We start from the raw sequence: 27,055 nt of genomic DNA, 5'->3' as shown, positions 1-27,055 counted from the left end.
CAGCTTATGATAGTATTTTCCCTCTCCTCTTTACCTACCTGACACTCCTTCTCACCGGGATCCACCTGTTGCTTACCAGCTCATGATCCTCCCCTTACCCTCACCTCTTGACACTGGCTGTCATCCCTAGTATAATTCAGTCCAGATGAAGCATCTCGGTCTGAAATGCCAACTGTCCAGTTCCCTTTCTGCATGTTGCCTGATCCGCTGAGTTCCTCAGGCAGCATCCAGGGAGGAAACTAGACAGCTTACATCTCGGGCTGAGACCAGGCACCTGGACTGAATGATAGAGGGGATGACAGCCATCCATCACTCCATTCTCTGTATAAAAAAAACATGTCCATCATATCTCCACTGAAATTCTGGTCTCTTACCTTAAACAGATGCTCTCTGGTATTAGGCATCTTATCCTTGGGAAAAAGATATTGTCTGTCTACACTGTCAATGCCTCATAATCTTACAAACCTCTGTCAGATCTCCCCTCAGTCTCCACCTGTATAAAGAAAACTACCCAAGTTTGTCCAACCTCTCCTCATAGCAGATGCCCTTTAATCCAGGCAACATCCTGGAAAACCTCATCTGCACCTTATCCAAAACCTCAGCATCCTTCCTGTAATGGAGCAAAAATGGGTGATTAATATCACTCTGCCCTTTATAAACTGAGTACAGGAGGTGGGTGTTATGTTGAAGATGGGAGACCAATATGGCAAGACCAAATTTGGAATATTACTTGCAGTATGAGTTACCTACCTAGAGGAAGTATATTAATAAGATTGAAAGAGTATAAAGAAAAGTTGCAAAAATGTTGCCAGGACTTGAGGACCTGTTTCAAGGACTCTATGATTCTATCTAATTCCAACTATCTTCTCACCTTCATTGTAGAAGTCAAGAAAATCAGGAACTCACAGTGAGAACAATTTTAGTGGCAGTCCACGGCACTTTGCCTACACATTATACAGTTCTTCAGTGTACAGAATGCTGGTTAGTCGGGTAACTGGCCATTGTAAGTTGTCCTGTGGTTAGACTGAGGTTAAATCGGTGGGTTGCTGGGTGGCATGGCTCGATGGGCTACAAGGGCCATTCAGCATTTTAGCTCTAAAATAAATAAATAAACTCCACTTTCACAGAAAGCTATGAAGCACTGACTATGATTCTTATTACACCCTCACACTCAGCCCTACCTTCCAACCATCTTAATGAAAAAGATCTGTCTGAGTCTGTGAGTGGGTGGGTGGGTGGGTGGATGGGGTTGGTGGTTTGCTGTTGTTATTTTGTTGCTGTTGTTCTGGTGAACATTGTGGGCATATCACGATGATGCCAGAGTTCATGGTGACACTTGCAGGCTGCCCCCACTGCATCCTTAGCTTGTCTTGCTTAACACAAACAATGTACTTTTTAAGACCATAAAACATAGGAGCAGAATTATGCCATTCAACCCATCAAATTGCCTAATTCTTCTCCTGTGTCTTGTGGCTGTTGCACATTCCATCACAGCTGATTTATTCTCCTTCTCAAACCTATCCTCCTGCCTTCTCACCATAATCTTTGATGACCTTACTAATCAAGAAGCTACAATATCAACCTTCACTTTAAATACATACAATGACCTCAACTTCAAGTTGAAGTTGTCAGTTATCTGACTCTACATATATGTACAACTGAACAAAACAACGTTACTGCAGATCATGGCCTCCACAGCCATCAGTTTCAATCAATTCTACAGATTTCACCACCCTCTGGCGAAAAATTCCTCATCATTTCTGTTCTGAATAGATATCTTTCCATCCTGAGGCTGTGCCCGCTGGTCACTGTAAGAAACATCTTCTCCATATTTACTCTATCTACACCTTTCAATATTAGATAGGTTTCAATGGGATCTGCCCTAAACTTACTGCATGTTTCAATATACATGTGACAACTAAATGAATCTGAAAGATTAGCTTTAGCAGAAAACTGACCACCGATTACGAAGCAGCTAGATACTGGTTACACCTTCTCATGCAGCACATTCAGGAAGATACAAGGGTCCCAGGACCAAAACACCCTCAACCATTAGGCTCCTGAACCAGAGAGGATAACTTAACTAAACTTCAATTGCCCCAGCACTGAACTGTTTCCACAACGTATGGACTCACTTTCAATGACTCTTCATCTCATGCCTGTGATATTTATTGTTTATTAACCAATTATTATTTTACTTCACTTTTTTGTTTTTGTACTTATTACGAATGCCCACAAAAAATTACTGTCAGAATAGTATATGGTGACATATATACATTTTGATAATAAATTTACTTTGAACTACCCATCAACTTAATTAAAAAATTACAGGCATGTAATTTTACAACTTGAACCTTTTTTAAAAAAATCTAATTCATAGTTTACTCGTGTCATTCTGTGAATAGATGGAAGTTCAAAGTCATACCAATGTTTCATATTAAAACCAAAAATAAAGTAACAACATACATATCTTTGTAGATAAAGCTATTCTGACACTAATTCCTGGTCCCCATAACAAGCACCAATCCTCCTGGACAGGCAGATGTTCAGACAGGCTCTTGCAAGATGCATCTGAGTACTTGATGGAGGAGTTGCATCGCAGGCTGCCCAACAGCAGACTGGACCTGGAGCATTGCTTCCACTGAGTCCCTCTGGGACATAATACCTGTGAGCAGCATGCAAGAAGAATCTGTTAATCACCAGAAACCCATCATGATTTAGAACATAAAGCATTGAACAGAGCCAAGGCAGAATTTTTTTTTAAGCCAGAGAGTGATGAATCTGTGGAATTTGTTGACACAGACGGCTGTGAAGGCCAAGTCATTTGGGGATAATTAAATTGGAAGTTAATGGGTTATTGATTAGTCACGGTGTCAAAAGTTATGGAATGAGATTAAATGGGATAAATCAGCCATGATGGAATGGTACAGCGAACTCAATGGGCTGAATGGCCCAACTATGCCCCCATCCTATCCTCTGCAGCTGTGTCATTTTCTCCCTATAATGTTTCCTTTAAGAGGCTCTGTAAGGCTCTGTCACTTGTCTTGATGGAAAACATGGTCACCGGTTTCATAAATTTCCATGTTCAGGCTGAGATCCTTTGAAACACAGAAACATAGAAAACCTACAGCACAATACAAGCCCTTCAGCCTACCATACTGTGCCAAACATGTACTTACTTTAGAAATTACCTAGGGTTACCCATAGCCCTCTATTTTTCTAAGCTCCATGTACCCTTGATCTGGACTGAATGATAGAGAGAAGATAGCCATTACGTAAAGTGAAACAAAGGGTTATGTCAAGAGCTGTGTGAAGTGTTGTCTACTAGCACCCTTGTGATGTCAACCAGGATTTACAATGCAAGTTTGTACATGCACATGAAGGAACACAGCTCAGCCAGTTCCTATCCTGGAATCAAGAACACCACAGCATGTTAACTTGCCCTTAATCTCACTCCAATTTGTGTTCTTTCCATGAGCTACAGGATTAAAACTGATGGCTTGAAGCACTGTAGGGCACTTTCAAGCAACATTATACTTTCTCTTTCACAGTGTGCATAACGGAGAATAAAACAGCTCGATGTCCTTTTGCCGAGGACATGTGAAGCATGCAAACCACATTATAACATTTCCTCCACATTGACAGTTCTGAAAGACATATCAAAACTTCACCCCAACTGCGAATCATCTTCTTTTTCTTCTCTGACTTTTAATGGCAGTTGGCCGTCCAACTTAAAGTGCATTACTGCTACTAACTGGACTAGAGTATTGTGTAGAGCAGGGGTCCCCAACCTTTTTTGCATTGCGGACCGGCCAACCAGGGGGGTGGGGGTAGGGTTGCCAACGGACAAGAGTAGCAGTCAAATGCGTCATTTACCCAGAAAGACTACAATGGCCATGAAGCCTTGCGTGGGCACCAGTGCACATGCATGTCATGACCTACCGATTCCCCCCCCAACCACCCACCCCAAGCAAATCCTTTTTGGTGATTCTGTTCATGGAGGTGGGTGTTAATCACTACTGGAATATAGACGATAAGTGGGTAATACACTCAATTTTGTTTCTAAAAGGGTTTATCTAACGAATTTAATATTAAACGCACAGCGCATATTTTCCTCGCATGAATACAGTGATCAGTCAATTATCGGGGAGGACAGGGGAGCTTGAAGTGTTGAACGACCTTCCAGTAGAAGTGGTAGAGGCAGGTTCGATATTATTATTTAAAGAAAAATTGGATAGGTATATGGACAGGAAAGGAATGGAGGGTTATGGGCTGTGTGCAGGTCGGCAGGACTAGGTGAGAGTAGCGTTCGGCACGGACTAGAAGGGCCAAGATAGCCTGTTTCTGTGTTGTAATTGTTATAGGGTCACTTAAAAGTCAATAGCATCATAACATTTTAAGTAACATTTGGATATTAAACACACAGCACATATTTCCCCCGTATGAATATATAAGATCATTGCAACACACCAATATTGCTGAATCAGTGGGAGCCCTGGGCTTGTTTTCCTGAAACAACACGGTCCTATTGAGGGGTGATGGGAGACATCGATACTCGAAGGGAGTTCCTTATGTCCAGTCTATTCTGCAGTTTAGTTTTCGTTGCATTCATTGCAGAAAACTCCGCTTCGCAGAAAAATGTTGGAAATGAAAGCAACGTTTTCAGTGCTTTCGTGGCTATCTCAGGATAGTTAGCCTTCACTTTGATCCAAAATGCCGACAGAGATGTTATGTCAAACATACTTTTCAGCCCGTCTTCATTTGCAAGCTCGAGGAGTTGATCTCCTTGCTACGCTGACATGGATGACGCACGGGTCATGACCTCACGTGCGTGATGGCTGATCAGTGGCCGTGACAGGGAATGAGGAAAGGTGCAGCTGACTCATACCGCCAAATCATATCGCTTCCTCGCAGCCCGGTAGCGCATGCTCTGCGGCCTGATCGGTCTGCGGCCCGGTGGTTGGGGACCACTGGTGTAGAGAGTTAGAATTGGGAAATAAAACCCTAATTAGTTCTTTATCAACTGAAAACTAAATTAGCCCAAAAAGCCCTAGATTTTAAATAATGAAAGACAACATTGTGAATTAAAATCACTTCCATAACTTTGTAAAGTTTTTAAATGAAATCTGTCAACCCCCAAAGCTAGTAGTGCAGCCCGCATTTGCTTTCTTTCAACCTTGCATGGTTCCAATTGTAAAAGAATGTGTTCAACTGTTTCATAATGATGGCAACACCTACACACCCCAGATTGATGTTTTCCAACATATAAAGAATAATTAAGCACAGTGTGTCCAATTCTAAGTCGAATCAATATGAATACTTTCCATTCTTACCTTACTCCCTGCTCCCATCAATCTAACAGTTTTATTTATTCTGTCAAGGGGTCTCCCTTTATGCCCATTACCCCACAGGTCTTGCCATAATCCCCTAATTCTGAGCCCCATCAACTCCTTAGTTTCTGATTTGCTAAGTGTAAGGACTATATCCACAGATGAACTTTTAACAACTTTTAATCCATCTGCTCATTCCCTTCAACGCCTCTTACGTGCAAGAACCCATAGGAAGAGGACATGTGGACCAATACTTTGAATTTAAAGTAAAATTTGAAGAACTTCCAGCAGTAAATCAGACCTACTACTAGAACGACCTGTTATAAGACTAGTCAAAACTGAAAAAGAATCTGAACAAATAACTTTGGAAGGACAGATTTCCTCCACCCACTGTAAGCCCAAAATGGTGATAATCACTTCTGCAGCAACAGACTTAAGGCATATCAGGATCCTTAGATTTCATTAAATCATGGAACTTGAATTCAATTCAAGCCATTGGAAAAAAAACCATGGGGTTACCAAAAAAGCTACAGTGGGACAAACTGCATATTCCTGCAAACCCATATTCTTAGCATGATGGGAACCCAGCCGCCCAAAACTAAAAACTCTTCTTGTGATATTCCCAACAGTCTTCCAACACACTTTTGGGGTGATCATTTCTCTTCCCCCTCAAGTTAACCCAGTATGTTAACAACAACTTCATCCTCCACAACTTTAAGGGTAATTGCCCATTTTCAACCAGTAAAGCTGAAACCGGAGATGATCTCCATCATCATCATCAGATGCCGTGCCCAGTTTGATCTTTGACTGCCATGGCCCACACACTTCTGTTTTGGGTCAAGTGGATCAATTCATTGGTATTCATTTCCAGTTCTCTGGTTGCTGTCTCCATCATCATTTGTCTTTAGTCTTCCTCTTGCTTTCTTCCCTTCAATCTTTACCATAATTACCATGCATTCTAACTCCTCTTTTCTAATCACATGTCCAATGAAGTTACTTGCCTTTTCATGATCTCATACATTATTTCTCTTTTTGTGTTTGCTCTGTTCATGACATCCTCATTAGATATTCATTTCATCCATGATATTCTTTGCATCCTCCTCAAAACCCACATCTCTGCTGCTTCAATTTGTTTCATGTTACTAGATATTGTCCAACATTCTGAGCCATATAACGTAACTGGATAAACGTAACATTTCAGTACTCTGAGGTGGGTTGTCATGCCTAGTTTAGTATTGGTCAGTATACTCTTCATTCTCGTAAAGGTGTCTTTTGCCATCCCTTCTTTTGATGTCCATGTCACACCTGCCATCTGATCTCACCCAGCTTCCTAAGTAGCAAAAGTTCGGTACTTGTTTTATGTCTTCCCCGTTTATTCTCAGCCTGCATATAGGATTCTCCTTCTTTTTGGATATCACCATACATTGTCTTTTTGCAATTGATAGTTAGTCCCATTTTTACACTTTCTTCAACAACTATATCAATTAAGTTTTGTAGTTCTTCCTTCATACTTGTAATTAACAGTGTCATCTGCATATATGAAATTATTGATGTTTTCACCGCCAACTTTGATTCCCAAGATGTCTCTTATTTTTTGTAATATTATTTCACTGTACACATTAAATAAATCAGGGGAGAAAACACACCCTTGTCTAATGCCTCTCGATTTTTATAAACTGACTCACTTCTCCATCGATTCTTACAGCAGCAGTTTGTTTCCAGTAGATTTCTGATTAGGCAGAGGTCTTTCGAATCTAGATCTAGAGACTCCTGTAATATTTCAAATAAATTATTGTGCTTCACTTTATCAAATTCTTTTGTGTGTCAATAAAACAAACAAACCTTTTTGCACTTGTTCTGATAGTATCCTTAACATCAATATTGCGTTTCTTGTACCTTTGCCTTTCACAAAACCACATTGTTCTTTACCTATTTCAGCTTGTATCTTACTTTTAGCTTTTGTCATCAAACTTCTTAGAAGTATCTTGGTGATATGACTCATTAAACTTATGTTCCTATGTAATTCACATTCTATTGCTCCAGGTGTCTTCAGAAGAGTGATAAATACGTATTTTTTCACCTCTTCTGGTATTATTCCAGTCTCATAAATGTCATTGATTAAATCAGTAAGTTTTTCAATTCCATAATCTTCAAGGGTGATAATTTGTTCTATTACTAATTCATCAGGACCTGCTGCCTTTCCTTTCTTCATCTTATTTACTGCATTACGAACTTCAGATTTTAAAATACTTGGACCTTCAATGTTTTTCTTAATTTCTGGTTTTTCACCTCAATCGCCTTCAAACAATTCCTGAATATACTCAGTCCATCTGTTCATAATCTCATCTTTTTCCATGATAATGGTACCGGTCCTTTGCTTTCAAACATCCACCTGAACAACAGAGGAGCTTTTTACCACTGATATTCTTGATTTGTTGATGTAACCTTTTTGGATCAGAAATAGGGATTCTTTCTATTTGCTCACATTCCTGGTTTAACGATTCTTCTTTGGCTTTTTGACATAAGCTGTTAACTTTTTTATCTAAGGACTTATATTCTATAGGATTTGTTTCTTCCGTCTCCTTTCTTCCATTAGATTCTTGATTTCATCTGTCATCCATTTATTCTTTGTGCTTTTTTTCTTTTTTAGGAATCATTGACTTTGCTGATTCTACCAAGGCATCCTTTAAATTAAAATTTAATTTCTACGTGATTGCTATCATCTTCAACAGATTCTATTTCTAGACTTTGAATTTTATTCTTTACTTCAATTGTAAATTTTTGTCTTAGGTTTTCTTCTTTAATTAATTGCAAGTAGTCAAGGGATTGTTCAGGTTTTTGCTTCTTTAGTTTTTTAAGCTTTACTTTTACATGACATCCTACTGGGTTATGGTCACTATTACAGTCTGTAACTAGATATGTTTGCATTGAGTCACTGAGTTTCTAAATCTTTGGTTTATAGTAATAAAGTCAATTTGATTTCTAGAGTTATCACCTGGACTTTTCCAGGTCCACAAGCGTCTTGGATGGTTCTTAAAGCAGGTATTCATAATTACCTGATTTTGCACCATTCTACCCATTTCTCACCTCTTTTCTTTCTTTCCCCTAGTCCAAATTTTCCTTTGGTATTTCCATCAGCACCTTGTCCTACTTTAGCGTTTAGATCTCCCATGACAATAACAATATCTTGAGATTTGCATCCATTCTTTGCTCGTTCAAGCTCTTCATAGAATTTATCTATATCCTCATTTGTTCCAACAGATGGAACAAATGAGGATATAGATAAATTCTATGAAGAGCTTGATCATTTTGTTACAACAGTGAATTGAAGTAGTACAAGGGAAAAAGTTACTAAGAATGCAGAATAAAGTGTTCCAGCAACAGAAATTGTCTCCCTGCACTGCACTGTGAGGTGGAAGGTTCATCATGAGATAGATTTTGAAGGTCATGTCCATCTTATCATACAGAACACCGTTCAATAATCTTATAACAGCAGGGTAACAGCTGTCCTTGATTCCGATAGTATGTGTTTTTTCAGGATTTTGTCTGATGAGTGGAGAGCGAAGAGAATAACATGCCTTTTCCAGAACTGAATGGGGTAGACAAAATTAAGAGGGGCTGGGAGATGCTGTAGGGGAGCAAAGGGCAGTTCAAGACTATGTTTTAAGGATGGGGAGGGGTGTTGGGACAACCACTCAATACCTTCCTTCCCCCACACAAGCCAGCCCCACTCTGATGAGCTCACAAAGGGACACCTACCACCCCACGATGTCAAACAGCAGCCACATGCTGGCAGCAGTCAGTGAGGTGTTGATTGGGACAGGTATTTCAATAGACAATAGGTGCAGGAGTGGGTCATTCAGCCCTTTGAGCCAGCACCACCATTCACTGTGATCATGGCTGATCATCCACAACCAGTACCCTTTTCCTGCCTTCTCCCCATATTCCTTCACTCCGCTATCTTTAAGAGCTCTAACTCTTTTTCAAAAGAATCCAGAGAATTGACCTCCACTGCCTTCTGAGGCAGAGCATTCCACAGAAACACAACCCTTTGTGTGAAGAAGTTTTTCCTCAACTCCATTCTAAATAGCTTACCCCTTATTCTTAAACTGTGACCTCTGGTTCTGGACTCACCCAACATCGGGAACATGTTTCCTGCCTCTAGCATCCCTTAATAATCTTATATATTTCAATCAGATCCCCTCTCATCCTTCTAAATTCCAGTGCATATGACTCCAGTCGCTCCAACGTTTCAACATATGACAGTCCCGCTATCTCAGGAATTAACCTCGTGAACCTACGCTGCACTCCCTCAATAGCTAGAATGTCCTTCCTCAAATTTGGAGACCAAAACTGTACACAATATTCCAGGTGTGGTCTCACCAGGGCCCTCTACAACTGCATGCCTTTTCCAGAACTGAATGGGGTAGACAAAATTAAGAGGGGCTGGGAGATGCTGTAAGGGAGCAAAGGGCAGTTCAAGACTATGTTTTAAGGATGGGGAGGGGTGTTGGGACAACCACTCAATACCTTCCTTCCCCCACACAAGCCAGCCCCACTCTGATGAGCTCACAAAGGGACACCTACCACCCCACGATGTTCCAGGTGTGGTCTCACCAGGGCCCTCTACAACAGCCCCTTCGTTTGCTCCTATACTCAATTCCCCTTGTTATGAAGGCCAGCATGCCATTAGCCTTCTTCACTGCCTGCTGTAACTGCATGCTTACTTTCAGTGACAGATGAACAAGGACACCTAGATCTCGTTGTACTTCCCCTTTTCCTAACTTGACACCATTCAGGTAGTAATCTGCCTTCCCGTTCTTGCCACCAAAGTGGATAACCTCACATTTATCCACATTAAACTGCATCTGCCTTGCATCTGCCCACTCACCCAACCTGTCCAAGTCACCCTGCATTCTCATAATATCCTCCTCACATTTCACACTGCCACCCAGCTTTGTGTCATCTGCAAACTTGCTAATGTTACTTTTAATCCCTTCATCCAAATCATTAATGTATATTGTAAACAGCTGGTCCCAGCACGGAGTCTTGTGGTACCCCACACTGCCTGCCATTCTGAAAAGGATTCATTAATCCCCACTCTGTTTCCTGTCTGCCAACCAATTTTCTACCGATATCAGTACCCTACCTCCAATACCATTTGCTCTAACTTTTGCACACTAACCTCCTATGTGGGACCTTATCAAAGGCTTTCTGAAAGTCCAGGTACACTACATCCACTGGCTCTCCCTTGTCCATTTTCATAGTCACGTTCTCAAAAAATTCCAGAAGATTAGTCAAGCACGATTTCCCCTTCGTAAATCCATGCTGACTCGGACCTATCCTGCCACTGCTATCCAAATATGCCGCTATTACATCTTTTATAATTGATTCCAGCACCTTTCCCACCACTGATATCAGACTAACTGGTCTATAATTGCCTGTTTTCTCTCCCCCTCCTTTCTTAAAAAGTGGGATAACATTAGCTACCCTCCAATCCGCAGGAACTGATCCTGAATCTATAGAATATTGGAAAATGATTACCAATGCGTCCATGATTTCTAGAGCCACCTCCTTAAGTACCCTGGGATGCAGACTATCAGGCCCTGAGGATTTATCAACCTTTAGTCCCATCAGTTTACCCAACACCATTTTGTGCTTGATGCGAATTTCCTTCAGTTCCTCTGTTACTCTAGGTTCTCTGGCCACTATTACATCTGGGAAATTGTTTGTGTCTTCCTTATTGAAGACAGATCCAAAGTACCTGTTCAGCTTGTCTGCCTTGTTCCCCATAATAATTTCACCCATTTCTGTCTTCAAGGGCCCAACTTTGGTCTTAACTAATTTTTTCCTCTTCACATACCTAAAGAAGCTTTTACTATCCTCCTTTATATTTTTGGCTAGCTTACCTTCGTACCTCATCTTTCCCCCTCGTATTGCCTTTTTAGTTATCTTCTGTTGCTCCTTAAAAGTCTCCCAATTCTCTGGCTTCCCACTCATCCTTGTTATGTTATACTTCCTCTCTTTTATTTTTATACTGTCCTTGACTTCCCTTGTCATCCACGGTCGCCCCTTACTCCCCTTAGAACCTTTCTTCCTCTTTGGAATGAACTGATCCTGCACCTTCTGTATTATTCCCAGAAATACCTGCCATTGTTGCTCCACTATCATCCCTGCCAGGGTATCTTTCCAGTCAACTTTTGCCAGCTCCTTCCTCATGTGTCCAGAGTCCCCTTTGTTCAACTGTAATACTGACACTTCCGATCTCCCCTTCTCCCTCTCAAATTGTAGATTAAAACTGATCATATTATGGTCACTACCTCCTAATGGCTCCTTTACCTCGAGTTCCCTTATCAAATCTGGCTCACTACACAACACTAAATCCAGAATTGTCTTCTCCTTGGTAGGCTCTAATACAAGCTGCTCTAAGAATCCATCTCTGAGGCATTCCACAAACTCCCTTTCTTGGGGTCCAGTACCAACCTGTTTTTCCCAGTCTACCTGCATGTTAAAATCCCCCATAACAACCATAGAATTACCTTTGCAGCATGCCAATTTTAACTCTTGATTTAATTTGCACCCTATATCCAGGCTACTGTTTGGGGGCCTGTAGATAACTCCCATCAGGGTCTTTTTGCCCTTACAGTTTCTCAGTTCTATCCATACTGACTCTACATCTCCTGATTTTATGTCCCCCCTCGCAAGTGACTGAGTTTCATTCCTCACCAACAGAGCCACCCACACCCTCTGCCAACCTGTCTGTCCTTTCGGTAAGATGTATATCCCTGAATATTCATTTCCCAGCCCTGGTCCTCTTGCAGCCATGTCTCTGTTATTCCCACAACATCATACTTGCCAATTTCCAACTGAGTCGCAAGCTCATCCACTTTATTTCTTATACTCTGTGCATTCATATATAATACTTTAACTCCCCTCACCTTTCACATCGATTCCTATTGCACTTGCCCATACTCTCCGATCCCTTCCTGATCTTTCTGCCCCTTTAATTCTGTTGTCTTTCTTAACTTTTCTTATTCTCTCATTCCCTTTAACTCCATTCTTATATTTCCAGTTCATCCCCTCCCCCCCACTACTTAGTTTAAACACACCCGTGTAGCAGTGGCAAACTGCCTGTCAGAACGCTGGTCCCGTCTGTTAAGATGCAACCCGTCCCTTCTGTACAATTCATCCTTACCCCAAAACAGATCCCAGTGGTCCAAGAATCTAAATCCCTGTTCCCTGCACCAGCTCCTCAGCCACGCATTCAGATCCCCTATCTCCCTGTTCATGTCCTCTCCAGCACAAGGAACTGGAAGCAAACCCAAGATAACCATCCTGGAGGTCCTGCTTTTCAGCCTTCTTCCGAGTTCTCTGAAGTCACGCTGCAAAATGTCTCTCATCTTCTTCCTGATGACATTTGTGCCAACATGCACCACCAACTCCAGCTGATCACCTTCTCCCTTGAGGATGCCCTGCAATTGGTCCGTGATGTCCTGGATCCTGGCACCAGGGAGGCAACACACCATCTTTAAATCTCACCAGTTGCCGCAGAAACCCTTGTCTGTACCTCTCACTCTGGAGTCCCCTACTACCACGGCTCTGCCTGACGTCTGTCTCCTCGGCTTTATTTCAGCGCCAATTTTTGACTCGCAGACCCGTCCGCCTCTCAGACTGGCACAGTCTTCTGTCCCAACAGCTTCCAAGAGGGTGAACCTGTTTTCAAGAGGTATATCCCCCAGGGTCTCTGTACTCCAAGCATCCATTCCTTCCTCATCGTCGCCCCCTTCTCTCTTCCCAGGTGACCCCACAGAGTGAGGAGCATCTCAGAGCCTCTCTCTGTCCAGCACACAGACTATTCGGGTTAGAACTTGCCACATTCAATGGCAAACGCCTCAGTTTAGACAAACTTGCATTCCAGGCCATACAGGTAAGGTGCGGGAGCTGGAGAGAGGACAGGGTGGGGGACTACTGTGGTGACAGGGGGAGAGGAGTATCGTTCTCAGTGATGGGGAGAGGGAATTCAGAGTAATTTCCCCCTGGAGGCGGAGCAAGTGCTGTTGTAGACAAATGCGAATGGGGAGTCGCAGTGTAACTCTTCCGTTAGGCCAGCAGTGAGGGGCAAAAGGTTGGGCGGAATTCAAAGTTCAAAGTATTTTTATTATTAAAGTACATATACGTCACCATATACGACACAAATTCATTTGAGGGCATTCACAGTAAATCCAAGAAACACAATAGAATCAATGAAAGCTCACATCCAACAGGGCGGACAAACAACCAATATGTAAAAGAAAACAAACTGCAAATTCAGAATGAAAGAAAAATAAATAATAATAATAACGAAAACTGGGAAAGGATATGCAGTTAATTGAAGTTCTGAATATATGAACTACACCCAATACTTGTCAAGTTCCTACAACATCTGATAGAGAATTAGCCATTATAATCACCCCATCTATTAAGACCAAGAAAGAACAATCACTGTTATCAAAATAAATGGAGGCATTTTTCTGGGCAACTCTCCAAGCCCACTTTCAATTTGTCCAGCTTAAAACCTGCTCTCTAATCTACTGATTCAGATGGAAGTAGGACATCAGATCAGAAACAACCAGAGAAATTGCAAACTGACATACATTCTATCCATGGATGATTTGAAATTATATGCTCCTTCATCAGTAAAGCTAAAGCAATTCATTTAAATAGCAGCACTATCTTCTAAAGACATAAACATGAATCTTGGACTAGATAAGTGCAGAACATTAAACATAAGGAAAAGTGCAGTGGAACAAGGGGAATATAAAACAGAGCAGCCGGATACAATATAACTGAGGGAGGCATATTAAACATATAAGCATCTGGGATATGAACCAGCAAAGAAAATAGATCATAGTGCGATAAAGGGAAAACCTTTGGCAGAATTTACTTTGTGACTTCTGAAAATCTGCCAAACAAAACAATTGAAAAAGTATGACAAAAATAATAGATTATTACACTATACCCTTATTCACGTATTCTTTTGGCTTAACATCTGGGTCCAAAAATGATTTGGAAAACCTACAAAGAAAAGTAAGAACAGAAATAACAAATTTTAGAAAACACTACGTACACTCAAATGTAGATTAACACTACCTGGGACAGAAGAAGGAAGAAGAGTAAGAGACATAAAAATTTACACAAGTCAGATAAAACTTCTAAGGATATATTTTCATCAGTGAAAACAGAATGCAGCACTCCACATGAGCAGATGCAATTCTGATAGGTACACATCACTAAACTTAAATGAAAGCACAACCCAGAAAAATGAAGAAATTATCACCAGAGAAGAAGATGACAAAGAAGAGTTGAATGCTTGACTCAGAGATAACTGAAACAGAGGGGTTTCTGTGGCAATACAGGACCAGGTGGACAACACAAAAATGATCAAAAATACACCATAAAAGACAAATTTAAGATGATAAATACAGAAAGTGCCAAGAAAAACCAGAAACAATTCACATTATAAGATTCTGCAGCAGTTTAACTCAATCTGATTACATACACAGGCACAATTAACTAGCAGGCCTCATTCACCAAGATCTTGCTTTAAAATATAAACTCAATAAAGATACCATAGCTTACTATAAGTACAAGTCTGATCTAGCTTTAGAGTCAAGGTACCACAAATTATACCACGAGCAATCATTAACACAGATAGGACAATCCAAAATAACTGCCTGGATATAATATTACAGGATAAACTCACAAGAACAACTTAATTCACAGATAGAGCTATTCCAAACACACATAATGTACAAATATCAGTAGTGAAAAACATGTTGACTAAGAGAGGAAATTGAAAAACCATGGAACATGAACAGGGTATTCATTGTCCCAATAGTAATATCTAAAACTGGTATCATCCCAAAATCACTACACAGTACTGTTAAGCAACTAGTCCTACACAGAAATATTTATGTAATTCTTCAAAAAGCCATAATAATAAAGATCACTACAATAGTCCGCAAGTTCCGAGCAGTTGTGAAATGATGAACCACCAAGAGGTTCATGGATCCCAGACAGGGAAGCCCTGTGTTCTACATCATCTTATCACGTCCTTTTGGTGTCAGATACAGATTGTAGCCCCTTCCATCCTATCACACCCTACCAGGATCAAACACAGAGTGGAGCTCTTTCTATTCCTTTCCCACTGTAGAAAACATGACACCGCGTCGGTCTCAACAATCAAGACGACGACGGATCTCTTCTGCTATCGCTTCAGTGTTTGACGCACTGAAAAATCTTCTTTGTTGCTGTTCATGTTTGTCGGTGAGTTCTTCACCAAGCCTAAACACTGTGGGAAAGAAGAGTGGGAAAAAGTACATCATCCCCCTGACCATGCACATTCCCTCTCATGCACTCTCTGCGATTTTGATCATCCACCACACCCACCACTGGCTGTAACCACATGTCCAAAAAATGAACTATACCCCGCACAGGAACCATCAACACATCTTGACTGATTGGCACCCACGATAAGCAAGGCTTAGTACAGGCTCACTACATTTACTACAGGCTTACCCGACTTTTGCTCTCATAAAGGGGCAAAAAGTATCTTGAGGACCAAGTGCATTTCACCATGAAGATGGGTACACAGATTGTGGGCTGTCGACAAACAATATGCTTGCCTTTATTAGCTGTATCTTTGAGTTCACGAGTCAAGACGTTACAGGGCAGCTGTATAAAGTTCTCTTTGGGATACATCTGGAGCAGTCACAGTCGCCCCATTATAGGAAGAATGTGGAGGCTTTGGAGAGAATACAGAAGAGGTTCAGCAAGGTGCTGTCTGCACAAGAGGATACTAGTCACAAAGAGAAGTTCAATAACTTGAGTTGTTTTCTCTGGAGTGATAAAGGCTGAGGGCAGACCTCATAGAAATTTATAAGATTATGAGAGGCAGAGAGTAGGCAGCTGTAACCTATTAGCTGGAAGTGTTAATAGAAGGTATTTCTGCATTTCAAGTGAGAGGGGCAAGTTTGCAGGAGATGTGCAAAGCATGTTTCCTACACGTAGAAAAGTGTGTGTCTGGAATGCACAGCCAGGGATGGAGATGGAGGCAGATGCGATAGAAGTGGTTAAGAGGCACCTAGATATGCACATGAATGTGCAGAATATGGAGTGATATGGACACTGGTTTATGCAACAAGGGATTAGTTTAGTTTGCCATATAGCTACAAGTCTAATTAGTTCTGCACATCATCATTAGCTGAAGGGTTTATTCCTGTTCAATATCCTTCAAGAAGACACTAATTGAATTATCTAAGACACCCCGAGGTAGGAAATTCTGCCCCACCCACATATGACCAGTGGGAAGTAACTCAAAAAATTCACCCTGCTTTGCTGCACCGTTGCCACATTCTGCATTTATATACTTGTTACTTTTTTTCCCATAATATTCCCTTGTGAGATGAGATAATGGCAGCTCTCTTACCAGTGCTTAACCTCTGCTTCTAAAAAGGAAATGCACAGTTTCAGTTCCCATATCTCTGGGTCAAACTGCAAGGAGCACAGTCATAGTCAGAATAATCATTCAAGAACTCTGTGACCTCTTCCCACAGGCTTCCCAATACTGTTGTGGAACACCTCCAGTTACCGAGAACGAGCAGCAGGGAGCTCAAATTTGTCTTAATTCAATGCCTGAAACCTCCCAGCACGGATAATGGAAGCAATGCAAATGCCCACGGAATACCAGCTGCAGGTACTGAGGGTGGGGCAGTGGAATTGTGGGTTAAGTCTGGAAAAAGCTGGATCAGACTAACACCAGGTGCGCCATACACAGTTCCCACCTCTAAACCTTCGGTCACACCAACACTGAGAGTGCAGGGTTGCAGCCTCTTTATATCTGGTTTAGACACACCACGGGAGCAGCATCAATACTTCCCAACTTGGTATCACCAAATCAGAACCACACTGGAAGCATAGTGCACAGATCCTGTCTCCGTATCCCGAGTCAAAACCGCACCCAGGCTCCATTCATATATGGCAATTCTGGAATAATTTATTTTTGTTTGGACTTCCTAACCTCTCTCTCCTCTCCCAGGACCTGTGAACAATGCTCGACCAGTTGCTGTCAACCTTAGCCAGTCCTCAACATGCTACCTGACAATGGGTTCTTCCCCAAGTGTGCCTGATGTTCCATTTCGGCAAATGCCAGGTGGCCATTTTATCTCAGAGCGCATTCAAGTCCTGATTTTGGATAGGATTGTGGTGCTGTTGGGGTCCCATTACCTGCTGGTGAGGAGGATAGCTCTCCACACTGCCTCTCATGTCCTTCAGCTGTGCTTCAGGCCTTGTCAGGCTTACAATAGACCACCTTTGACAAGGCCACTGGTTAACAGTGAGGCAGGCCCCTCGGCAGCTAAGTCCAAGATGGCGCTCTCCATCAGCATCTCCTGTCCGATGGAAGTGGATCCACTGTGGTGCCAAGGGGAGGGGCTAAACACAGTCCCATTTGAAGAGCTGACCCAAGTCAGTAATGGGATGGGAGGAGCAATCTGGGCCAGGTCTGCACCAAGGATTCCAGCTGCAGCGGCTGCCTCTCAGATGGCTGCAAACAGGGCAGGATTTGCCTCCCTTCCCACTCCCAGACAGCCTACTGGACTGCGTGCCCTGGAACAGTCCAGATCACCGCAGTACCTCCGCCATCACTGTAAGAAAAGAGGCAAGGGGAGGGGGGAGGGTAGATTTTATCCTTTCATGTATTCTTTTTGAAAACTCAATAAAAATTATATTACAAAAAAAAAAGGAAAAGAGGCATTGCAGAAGCAGCACCATCTGAAGGCCACAGCATCCTGGCAGGCCGTCAAGAACAGCAGGCCCCATGGAGCTGGGTCATCAGGGGTCTGTTCCTCAAGAATCAGAGGACAGCGTAGGGAGTTAATGCGGAACAGGGTGTAAAGAACTGCTCATTCGCATGTAGCCTTTGTTTCTGCACAGCTGGAATTTTCTTTTGTACAATATTAACATAATTTTTTCTATTCTAATCAAATTATGAAATCCATTAATGACTATGAAATACCCTGCTATTAATTGTGTTAATATTCTAAATAATAAACATATAACTTTTAATTTGAAATAGTGCTTCGTATTTACATTGTGTTTTAAGTTACAAACAGTTACAAACTGTAATCATGAATGCAGAAATGAAGTCAGTAGCTCATTGATAATAAACCACTGGCCTGCTGAATGCTGACACTGTCTGACAATATGAAAGATTTTTCTTGTACTGTATTTCATTATACCATTCAAGTAATAAAGAAAATCAGAAGTATGTGACTTGTCAATTTTAATTCTAAATGACCATGTTATGCAACTTTTAAAAAACAGCATTTGAAGTGCCACGCAGCTTTTAGGCTCTGAGCAATGGTTGGTCAACCATGCTGTAAAAAAAAAGTTCCGCTGGAATGAAGCATCAGCATCAGGCCCCAGCCGAGTCCACAGTCGGCTAAGTCATGAGCACAGTCTAGTGCAAGGCTCCTTTCAGTTCTTGGTGATGCAGGGTGGGTTTTCAGGGGTAGGTAGGTAGATGGAAGTGGGGATGGACAGGGGAACAAGTGCGGTCGTGGTGATGGAGGGGAGATATTACAGGATGCGGGAAGGAGAGAAGAGAGTGAGTGGTAGTGGGGATGGAGAGCAGAGAGGGAGTGAGAAGGTAGGGAGAGGAGAGGAGGCAGAGAGAGGACAGGAAGCAGAAGGGGGAAGGAAAGGGGTGAGGTAGTGGGAAGGTGGGATTGAAATTGGAGAGGGAGTACTGAACAATAAAAGAAATGGCCTTGACTTGTGTCTCAAGGTTGAGTGGGCTTATAATTCTGTCCCTTCCACAGCACCGCTACCCTCCTCCCAGACACTCCCACTGCTCCCCCAGCATTCTCTCCGACACTCCTGTGGCACCACCTCCCACTTGCCAACTTTCCAACTACCTCTCTCAATCTTGGCTGCCTCTCTCTCGGGAGCAAGCTTTGGGCGATTGTCCCTCTGCCCCCATTATTAATGAGAGATGAGAGATGGAAGTGGACAATTCTTTCTCTTCCCCCACCCCCCAAATCCTTCCCACACCCAAGGGGACCAAAACATGTTGGGCTGAAACCAAGGCGGTGGGGATGACCTATGATAAGCAAAATTACCATTGAAACAAAATCTCAATCTGCAAAAAATCCGATCCCCGACTGATGCCACGAGGGAGAGCTGTCAGTGTACAGAAGTGACAGCACTGCATGGTATTCCTGATGGACGGAGAAGGTACAGTGGTGAAATGCACAAATAACGAAGATCCAGAAACTAGGCCCCAAAATGGGATATCCAGAGATGGGAGAGCAAGAAGGAATTATGGGTGGAATGGGGGGGAGGGGGGAGGGGGGGAAGAGGGAATGGGATAGTTGTAGGACAGAAAGCGAGAGGAGGAGAGAACATACAAGGTACAGCACAGCTATAGTCTCACTGATAAACTAATTAAATTGGTCATCAAATGCTAATGAAACTAATTGCTTCTGCATTCATAATGTTCACATTCCTACATTCCCTGCACATTTAAGTGTCGAAGTGTCCATAAGTCAATCACCACAAAGATATCAACACACTCACACCCTCTGGTCCCAATCAGAGACCAAAGGAACAAGACAGAAGCAGGATTCAGCCATTAAGCCCATCGAGTCCGGTCTACCATTTCATCAGGTCAGATTTATTATCTCTCTCAACCCCGTTCACCTGCCTTCTCCCTGTAATCTTTGATGCCCTAATTAATCAAGTACCACTGAATTCCATATTCACATCTTCCTGGATAAAGAGATTTTTCATCTCTGTTTTGAGGCTGTGCCCTTTGGTCCTCGACTCTCCCGCAATAGGAAACATTCTCTCCACATCCACTGTCTTGGCCCTGAATAAAAATAGAATAAACAGTAATATATCAATCTCAGTAAAGGCTGGAGCAGGAATTGAAGGCGTGTGCCATATTAAAGTAACAGGTTCTAGTGAGGCTGAACCTCCAGTAAAGTGAATCTCCACAAATTTTCCCACTGCTCACAAGCTGACACCCTAATATAGAATATCAGACAGCACAGCTCAGTATGGGCCCTTCAGTCACAAACCTTTTAACCTCATGCAAGTTCAATCTCAGTACTCCCTCTCATATACCCCTCCATGTTTCTTTCATCCATGTGTGTAATTAAGAAATATTTAAACATCCCTAACATATCTGACTCTTGCGCCACACCTGGCAGTGCGATCATGTACTTACCACGCATTGTGTGAAAAAAGCCTACCTGTGACACCTCCTCTGTACCTTCCTCCAATCAATTTAAATTATGCTCCCTCACACTGGCCACTTGCATCAGAGGAATAAGGCACTCGTTGTCCATTCTATCTATGCATCTTATCATCTTGCCCACCTTTATCAAGTCACCCCTCATCCCCCTTCATGCCAAGCAAAATATAAAAGCCCTCAATCACTTTTCCTTTCCTTATAAGACATGCCCTCTACTTCAGGAAGCATATTGATAAATCTCCTCAGCACCCAATCTTAAGCCTCCACATCCTTCCTGTAATTAGGTGACCAGAACCGAACACAATACTCCAAATGTGGTCTAACTTAGGGCTTTATAGATCTGCAACATTATATCATGACTCCTGAATTCAATCCCCTCACTAATGAAGAACAATGCACCATACGCCTTCTGATCAACCCTATCAACTTGTGTGGCTACTTTGAAGGATCTATGGACGTCGATAAGATGTCACACCAAGACTCTTTAATTCAAGGAAGAATTCTCAGCTTCTATACTCAACTCCTCCTGAAATATGTGCCAACGTATCATTTTGTTTTCCAAACTGCATGCTCACCCTGTATTGTTACTTTTAATAATTCGTATACAAGCATTGTCAGGTCTCTCCGAACATCAGCACCTTTCAATCTGCCTCCACTTCAAAATGATATTGCCTATTTTATTCTATCACTGTCAATAACCCTGCACCTTTTCACAGTATATTCTATCTGCCTGTCCTTACCCCTTCCCTTAGCCAGTCTATATCTCTTGAAGTCTCTCTGTGCCTCCTCAAACACACTGCTGCTAACACTACACCAACTCTCACTGCAAATTGTACCTCAGTGTGTACATGTGGTTTACTGTAGTTATTTTGTTGCTGTTGTTCTCAAAAGCCATCCTTCTATTCTGAGGCTGTGCCCTCTGGTCCTAGATTACAGCATTGTAGGAAACATCCTCTCCATATCCACTCTGTCTAAGCCTTTCTATATTTGATAGGTTTCAATGGGAAATACCCTTAATTCACTGCATGTCTCAGTGTACATGTAGTAACTACTGTACATGAATTTGAAAGATAAGCTGTAGCGGAAAACTGGGACCACTAATTATGAGGCGGTTAGATACCGGTTACACCCTCTCCTGCAGTACAATCTGGAAGATACAGGAGCCTCAGGACCCACAACACCTGGTTAAGGACAGTTATTACCCCTCAACCATTCTGCTCCTGAACCAGAGAGGATAACTTAACTCAACTTCACTTGCCCCAGCACTGCACTATTCCCACAACCTACGGGCTCACTTTAAGGACTTTTTCTCTCATGCTGGTAATATTTATTGTTTATTAATTTATTATTATAATCCTACTTGTCCTTTTTTGTTTTTTGTACTTATTATGAATGCCTGCAAAAATATCTCAGGATAGTATATGGTGACATATATGTTCTTTGAAAATAAATTTGATGAACCATCCACCAGCTTAATAAAAAGATTAGACATATTTTATAACTTCAAACTTTCTTAAAATCTAATTCACAGCATACTCATGTCTTTCTTTGAATAGCTGGAAGTTCAAGGTCGTACCGATAATTAATATTAAAACAAAAAAAGTAGGTAATAACGTACAGTGCGTAGGGATCTCTGTAGATAAAATTGCTTTGACATTAATTCCTGCTTCTTTCGTTCCTGGTCCCCATAACAACACCAATCCTCCTGCACAGGCAGATGTTCAGACAGGCTCTTGCAAGACGCATCTGAGCACTTGATGGATGAGCTGCATCGCAGGCTGCCCAACAGCAGACTGGACCTGGAGCATTGCTTCCACTGTGTCCCTCTAGGACATAATACCTATGAGCAGCATGCAAGAAGAATCTATTAATCACCAGAACCCCAGCATTAGTTAGGACAGAGAGTTTTGAACAGAGATGTGGCTTTCAGAGAGTTGTAAATCTGGAATTTGTTGCTGCAGATGGGTGTGAAAGCCAAGTCATTGGGTATATTTAAATTGGAGGTTTATGGGTTCTTGATTTGTCATGGTATCAAAAGTTATGGGGAGATTGCTGGGGAATGAGATTGAACAGGATAATAAATCAGCCATGATGGAATTGCAGAGTGGACTAATGGGCTGAATGGCCCAACTATGCCCCCATCATATCCTCTGCAGCTGTGTCATTTCCTCCTTATAATACTTTCTTTAAACGCTCCATAAATGCCACTTGCCTTGATGGAAAGCATGTTCACCTGTTTCATTAATTTCCATGTTGAGGGTGAGACCCTTCATCTGGACTGAATGATAGAGAGGAGATAGTCATTACAAAAAGTGTAACGAAGGGTTACGATAAGAGCTGTGTGAAGTATTGTCTTCTAGCACCATTGTGATATCAACTGGAATTTACAATGCAAGTTTGTACATGCACATGAAGGAACTCAGCTCAGCCAGTTCCTAACCTGGAGCCTAAAACACCACAGCATGTTAACTTGCTCTTAATCTCACTCCGATTTGTCTTCTTTCCATGCGGCTACTGGATCGAAACTGATGGCTTCCAGCGCTGTCGAGCACCTTCAAGCAATGTTTTATTTTCTCTTTGACAGTGTGCGTAACAGAGAATAAAACATTGCTCAATGTCCTCTGCTCAGGACATGTGAAGCATGCAAACCGCATTATAACATTTCCTCCACATTGACAATTCTGAAAGCCACATCAAAATTTCAAACCCAACTGCAAATCTTTTTCTCTGACTTTTAATGGCAGTTGGCAGTCCAACTTCACTGGAGTATGGTGCAGAGAATTGGGAAATAAAACCCTAATTAGTTCTTTATCAACTGAAATCTAAATTACCCCAAAAAGCCCGATATATTTTAAATAGTGGAAGACAATATTATGAATGAAAATCACTTCCATAACTTTGTAAAGTTTTAAAATGAAAACTGTCAACCCCCAAAGCTAATAGTGCAGCCTGCATTTGCTTCCTTTCAACCTCGCATGCTTCCTATTGTAAAAGAATATGCTCAACTGTATCATAATGATGGCAATACCTACTCACCCCAGACTGATGCTTTCAAACAAAATATTAGAAATAATCAAGTATAGTGTGCCCAACTCTAAGTCAAGTCAATATAATTCCTTGTCTAGTAGTCTGTCCCTTTCTCCCATCAACCCAACAGTTTTATTTATTCTGTCAAGGGGTCTCCCCTTATGCCCACAGGTCTTGCCATAATCCCCCAATTCTGAGCCCCATCAACTCCTTAGTTTCTAAGTGGAAGGTCTATATCCACAGATGAACTTTTAACAGCTTTTCTGGTCAAACAATCAATCTGCTCATTTCCCTCAACACCTCTATTTGCAGGAACCCATAGGAAGAGAACATGTACACCAATACTTTGAATTTAAAATAAAATTTGGACAGCTTCCAGCAGTAAATCAAACCTACTATTAGAACGACCTGTTTGAAGACTAGTCAAAACCGTAAAATAATCTGAACAAATTGTAACTTTGGAAGGACAGATTTCCTCCACCCACTGTAAGCCTAAAGTGATGGCAACCAGTTCTGCAGTACACACATAAAAAGTTAGTAAGATGTTTCTTTATTGTTACCTGTAATTCAGGCACAAAAACAGCAACACTGACATTTCCAGTTAAATTATCTTTTGATCCATCATTTTAAATGGTTGACATATTACAATAATTCTCAACATACTGATGAACCAACATTCTCTCAGACATATCAGGATCCTTGGATTTCATTTCATCATAGAACCTAAAATCAACTAAAGCCATTGGGAAAAAAACTATGGTGGGGTTACCAAAATAGCTATAGTGGGACAAACTACATATTCCAGCAAACTCTAACGTGATGAGCACCCAACCACCCAAAACTAAAAACACCCTTCTTGTGATGTTCCCAACAGTCTTCCAACACACTTTTAACAGGGTGATCATTGCTCTGCCCCCTCAAATTAACCCAGTATGTTAACAACAACTTCATCCTCTGCAACTGTAAGGGTAATTGTCCCATTTCAACCAGTAAAACTGAACCAGATGACCTTACTGCACCACAACACAGTCTTAAAAAGTCTGAGTTTGCATCATATACAAACATTTTAAATTTGAAGATGAAGCTGATCCATGAAACACAGTCATAATCAAGTACCGATCTAATTAAACAGATCTATAAAGCCAGATTTTCATGTAGCTCCCCAAGAATACCCACATAGATACCCAAGGATATTTAATGTCCTTTTACATTTGTCAATTATCTTATTGATATGGTGCTTCCATATCAGCTTATTATCCAGCCACATGCCAAGAATTCATACCACTGAAACTTCTTCAAGAGTGCAGGTCTATTGATTCTCTTTGTAGAACATGTAACTTATGGTTTAGCTACTGAAAGCTTCAACCCCATCTATTTGCCCACTGTTCAACCTTATTAATTGCATCCTACATTCAGTTAAATTGAATTTTTTTCCTCCGATTTATAAAGCTCCATTATCTGCAAAAAGTAATTTACCCACTCCAGTACCTATCACAGAAAAAATATCACTAATCATAATATTAAACCATAAAGGGCTGAAAATACTGCCTACTGGAGTCCCATTCTCTATCTCATAGAAGTTCGAATATATCTAGAACCATAGAACACTACAGCACAGAAAACAGGCCATTTGGCCCTTCTAGTCTGTGCCTAAACTTTATTCCTCTAGTCCCATTGACCTGCACCCAGTCCATAACTCTCCAGACCTCTCCCATCCATATACTTATCCAATTTATTCTTCAAACTTAAGAGTGAGCCTGCATTTACCACATCAGATGGCAGCTCATTCCACACTCTCCCCACTCTCTGAGTGAAGAAGTTCTCCCTAATGTTCCCCGCTAAACTTTTCCCAATAATTTGCCAATTATAAAGAGATAGGTGGAGCAGCAGGTGTTGACAAAACAGAGAGCCTGCAGAGAGACTTAGACAGTTTAGGGGAATGGGCAAAGAAGTGGCAAATGAAATACAATGTTGGAAAGTGTACAGTCATGCTCTTTGGTGGAAGAAATAAACAGGCAGACTATTATTTCGATGGAGAAAGAATTCAAAACACAGAGATGCAAAGGGACTTGGGAGTCCTTGTGCAGGATACCCTAAAGGTTAACCTCCAGTGGTGGGTGTGTGTGTGTGTGTGTATGTATGTATATATATGACTCCACCTCTTCTATCGAAATCTCCACCAAAACACCTGTTATAACACCACTAATATCTCTATTTTCATTAGACAAAATAGGTACTATCTTTTTGCCAAGTCTTCAATCGCAATGCCTTCTCACACTGCTTTTTTTATCCTTACACACAATTAACATTTTCACTCCTCTTAAAGTACAACAATTTATATTTATGTTCCCGATGGCCCCTTTAGCTCGGCAGTTAATTTAATTGGATTGATGGAGGGCGGCTGTTTCGGTCAAATTTAAACAATACCTTGAAGTCTTCTTTCGTTTTTTTTAAAAAAAATCCATCCCTTCCTCTCCATCACTTGAAATCCGTTTTCCAGATCTGAATTTAACTTCATTCTAACCTCCTCCCACCAACCCTCCACTTGCGGTTCCTTTTCCAGATCCTTCCCCGCTACCTGAACCGACGCCATTTCCCAACATCGCCACAGCGTTCACCGCCACTGCCAGACAAACCCTTCCAACGCCCCCGAGCCCCCCAACAGCAAATGGAAGAAATAAAACCCTTTATTCACAATGACACTCGACGGCGAGGGAGGGACGGTGAAACGGCCACCCGACCGCACGGAGCTGCGCCTCATGTGGAGACGGAGTGCGCACGCGTCAGAGAGAGCCCGCTCTCCAGCGCCCGGCGCGTGTCGGGAGCGATCCTTCTAGAAGCGGGCGCGGACGCTCACATGCCGCCCGAAAAGAGGGAGCGAGGCCCGTCATCTGACTCAAATATTTCCAGTGTCACTCTTCAAAATTCAAAAGGCTAAAACCACACAAATCTGCTGCCCTCCACACCTCAGTCGTGCCTGAGGATGTTTTAATTAGTCTGAAATGTCCTGCCTTGAAACCACAGACTCGGTGACTTGACTCCTGTTCGAGCTATTGTCGTCTTCGTCTCCACATCTGCTCTGTCTGTCCCTGTCATTATTTTGAAAACATCAGTGAGATCACCTTTCATTTAAAGTAAATTTATTATCAGAGTACATAAATGTCACCATACACAACCCTACGATTTGATTTCTTGCAAGCATAAACAGTAAACGCGAGAAACACAATAGAATGAATGAAAGACCGCGCCCAACCGGACAGATAGACAACCACAGTGCAAACAACAACAAATCGCAAATACAAAAACAAAACAATAGTAATACATAAGCAAAAAATTGAGAACTGCCTCTCTTCATAATTGCACTTAGGTGCCAGTACAGATCCTCTGAAATGCTAACTGAGGA

The 27,055-nt window shown here is 41.8% G+C and overlaps 1 long non-coding RNA gene across 1 annotated transcript; it reads right to left on the bottom strand.

The window, feature by feature from the left end:
* Positions 1–2,390: 2,390 nt before the first annotated feature.
* Positions 2,391–26,405, bottom strand: LOC140186301 (uncharacterized). The gene is made up of 4 exons (XR_011882835.1): positions 26,348–26,405; positions 22,244–22,465; positions 20,114–20,238; positions 2,391–2,665 (listed from the first exon to the last, which is right to left on the bottom strand). It is a non-coding gene; the product is annotated as an uncharacterized lncRNA (long non-coding RNA).
* Positions 26,406–27,055: the final 650 nt, after the last annotated feature.

Source organism: Mobula birostris, chromosome 22 (genome assembly GCF_030028105.1).
Source record: "Mobula birostris isolate sMobBir1 chromosome 22, sMobBir1.hap1, whole genome shotgun sequence".
In the NCBI taxonomy this organism is placed as follows: Eukaryota; Metazoa; Chordata; class Chondrichthyes; order Myliobatiformes; family Myliobatidae; genus Mobula; species Mobula birostris.
The sequence above is the reverse complement of the archived record's forward strand: the minus strand, read 5'-3'. Positions and strand labels throughout refer to the sequence as shown.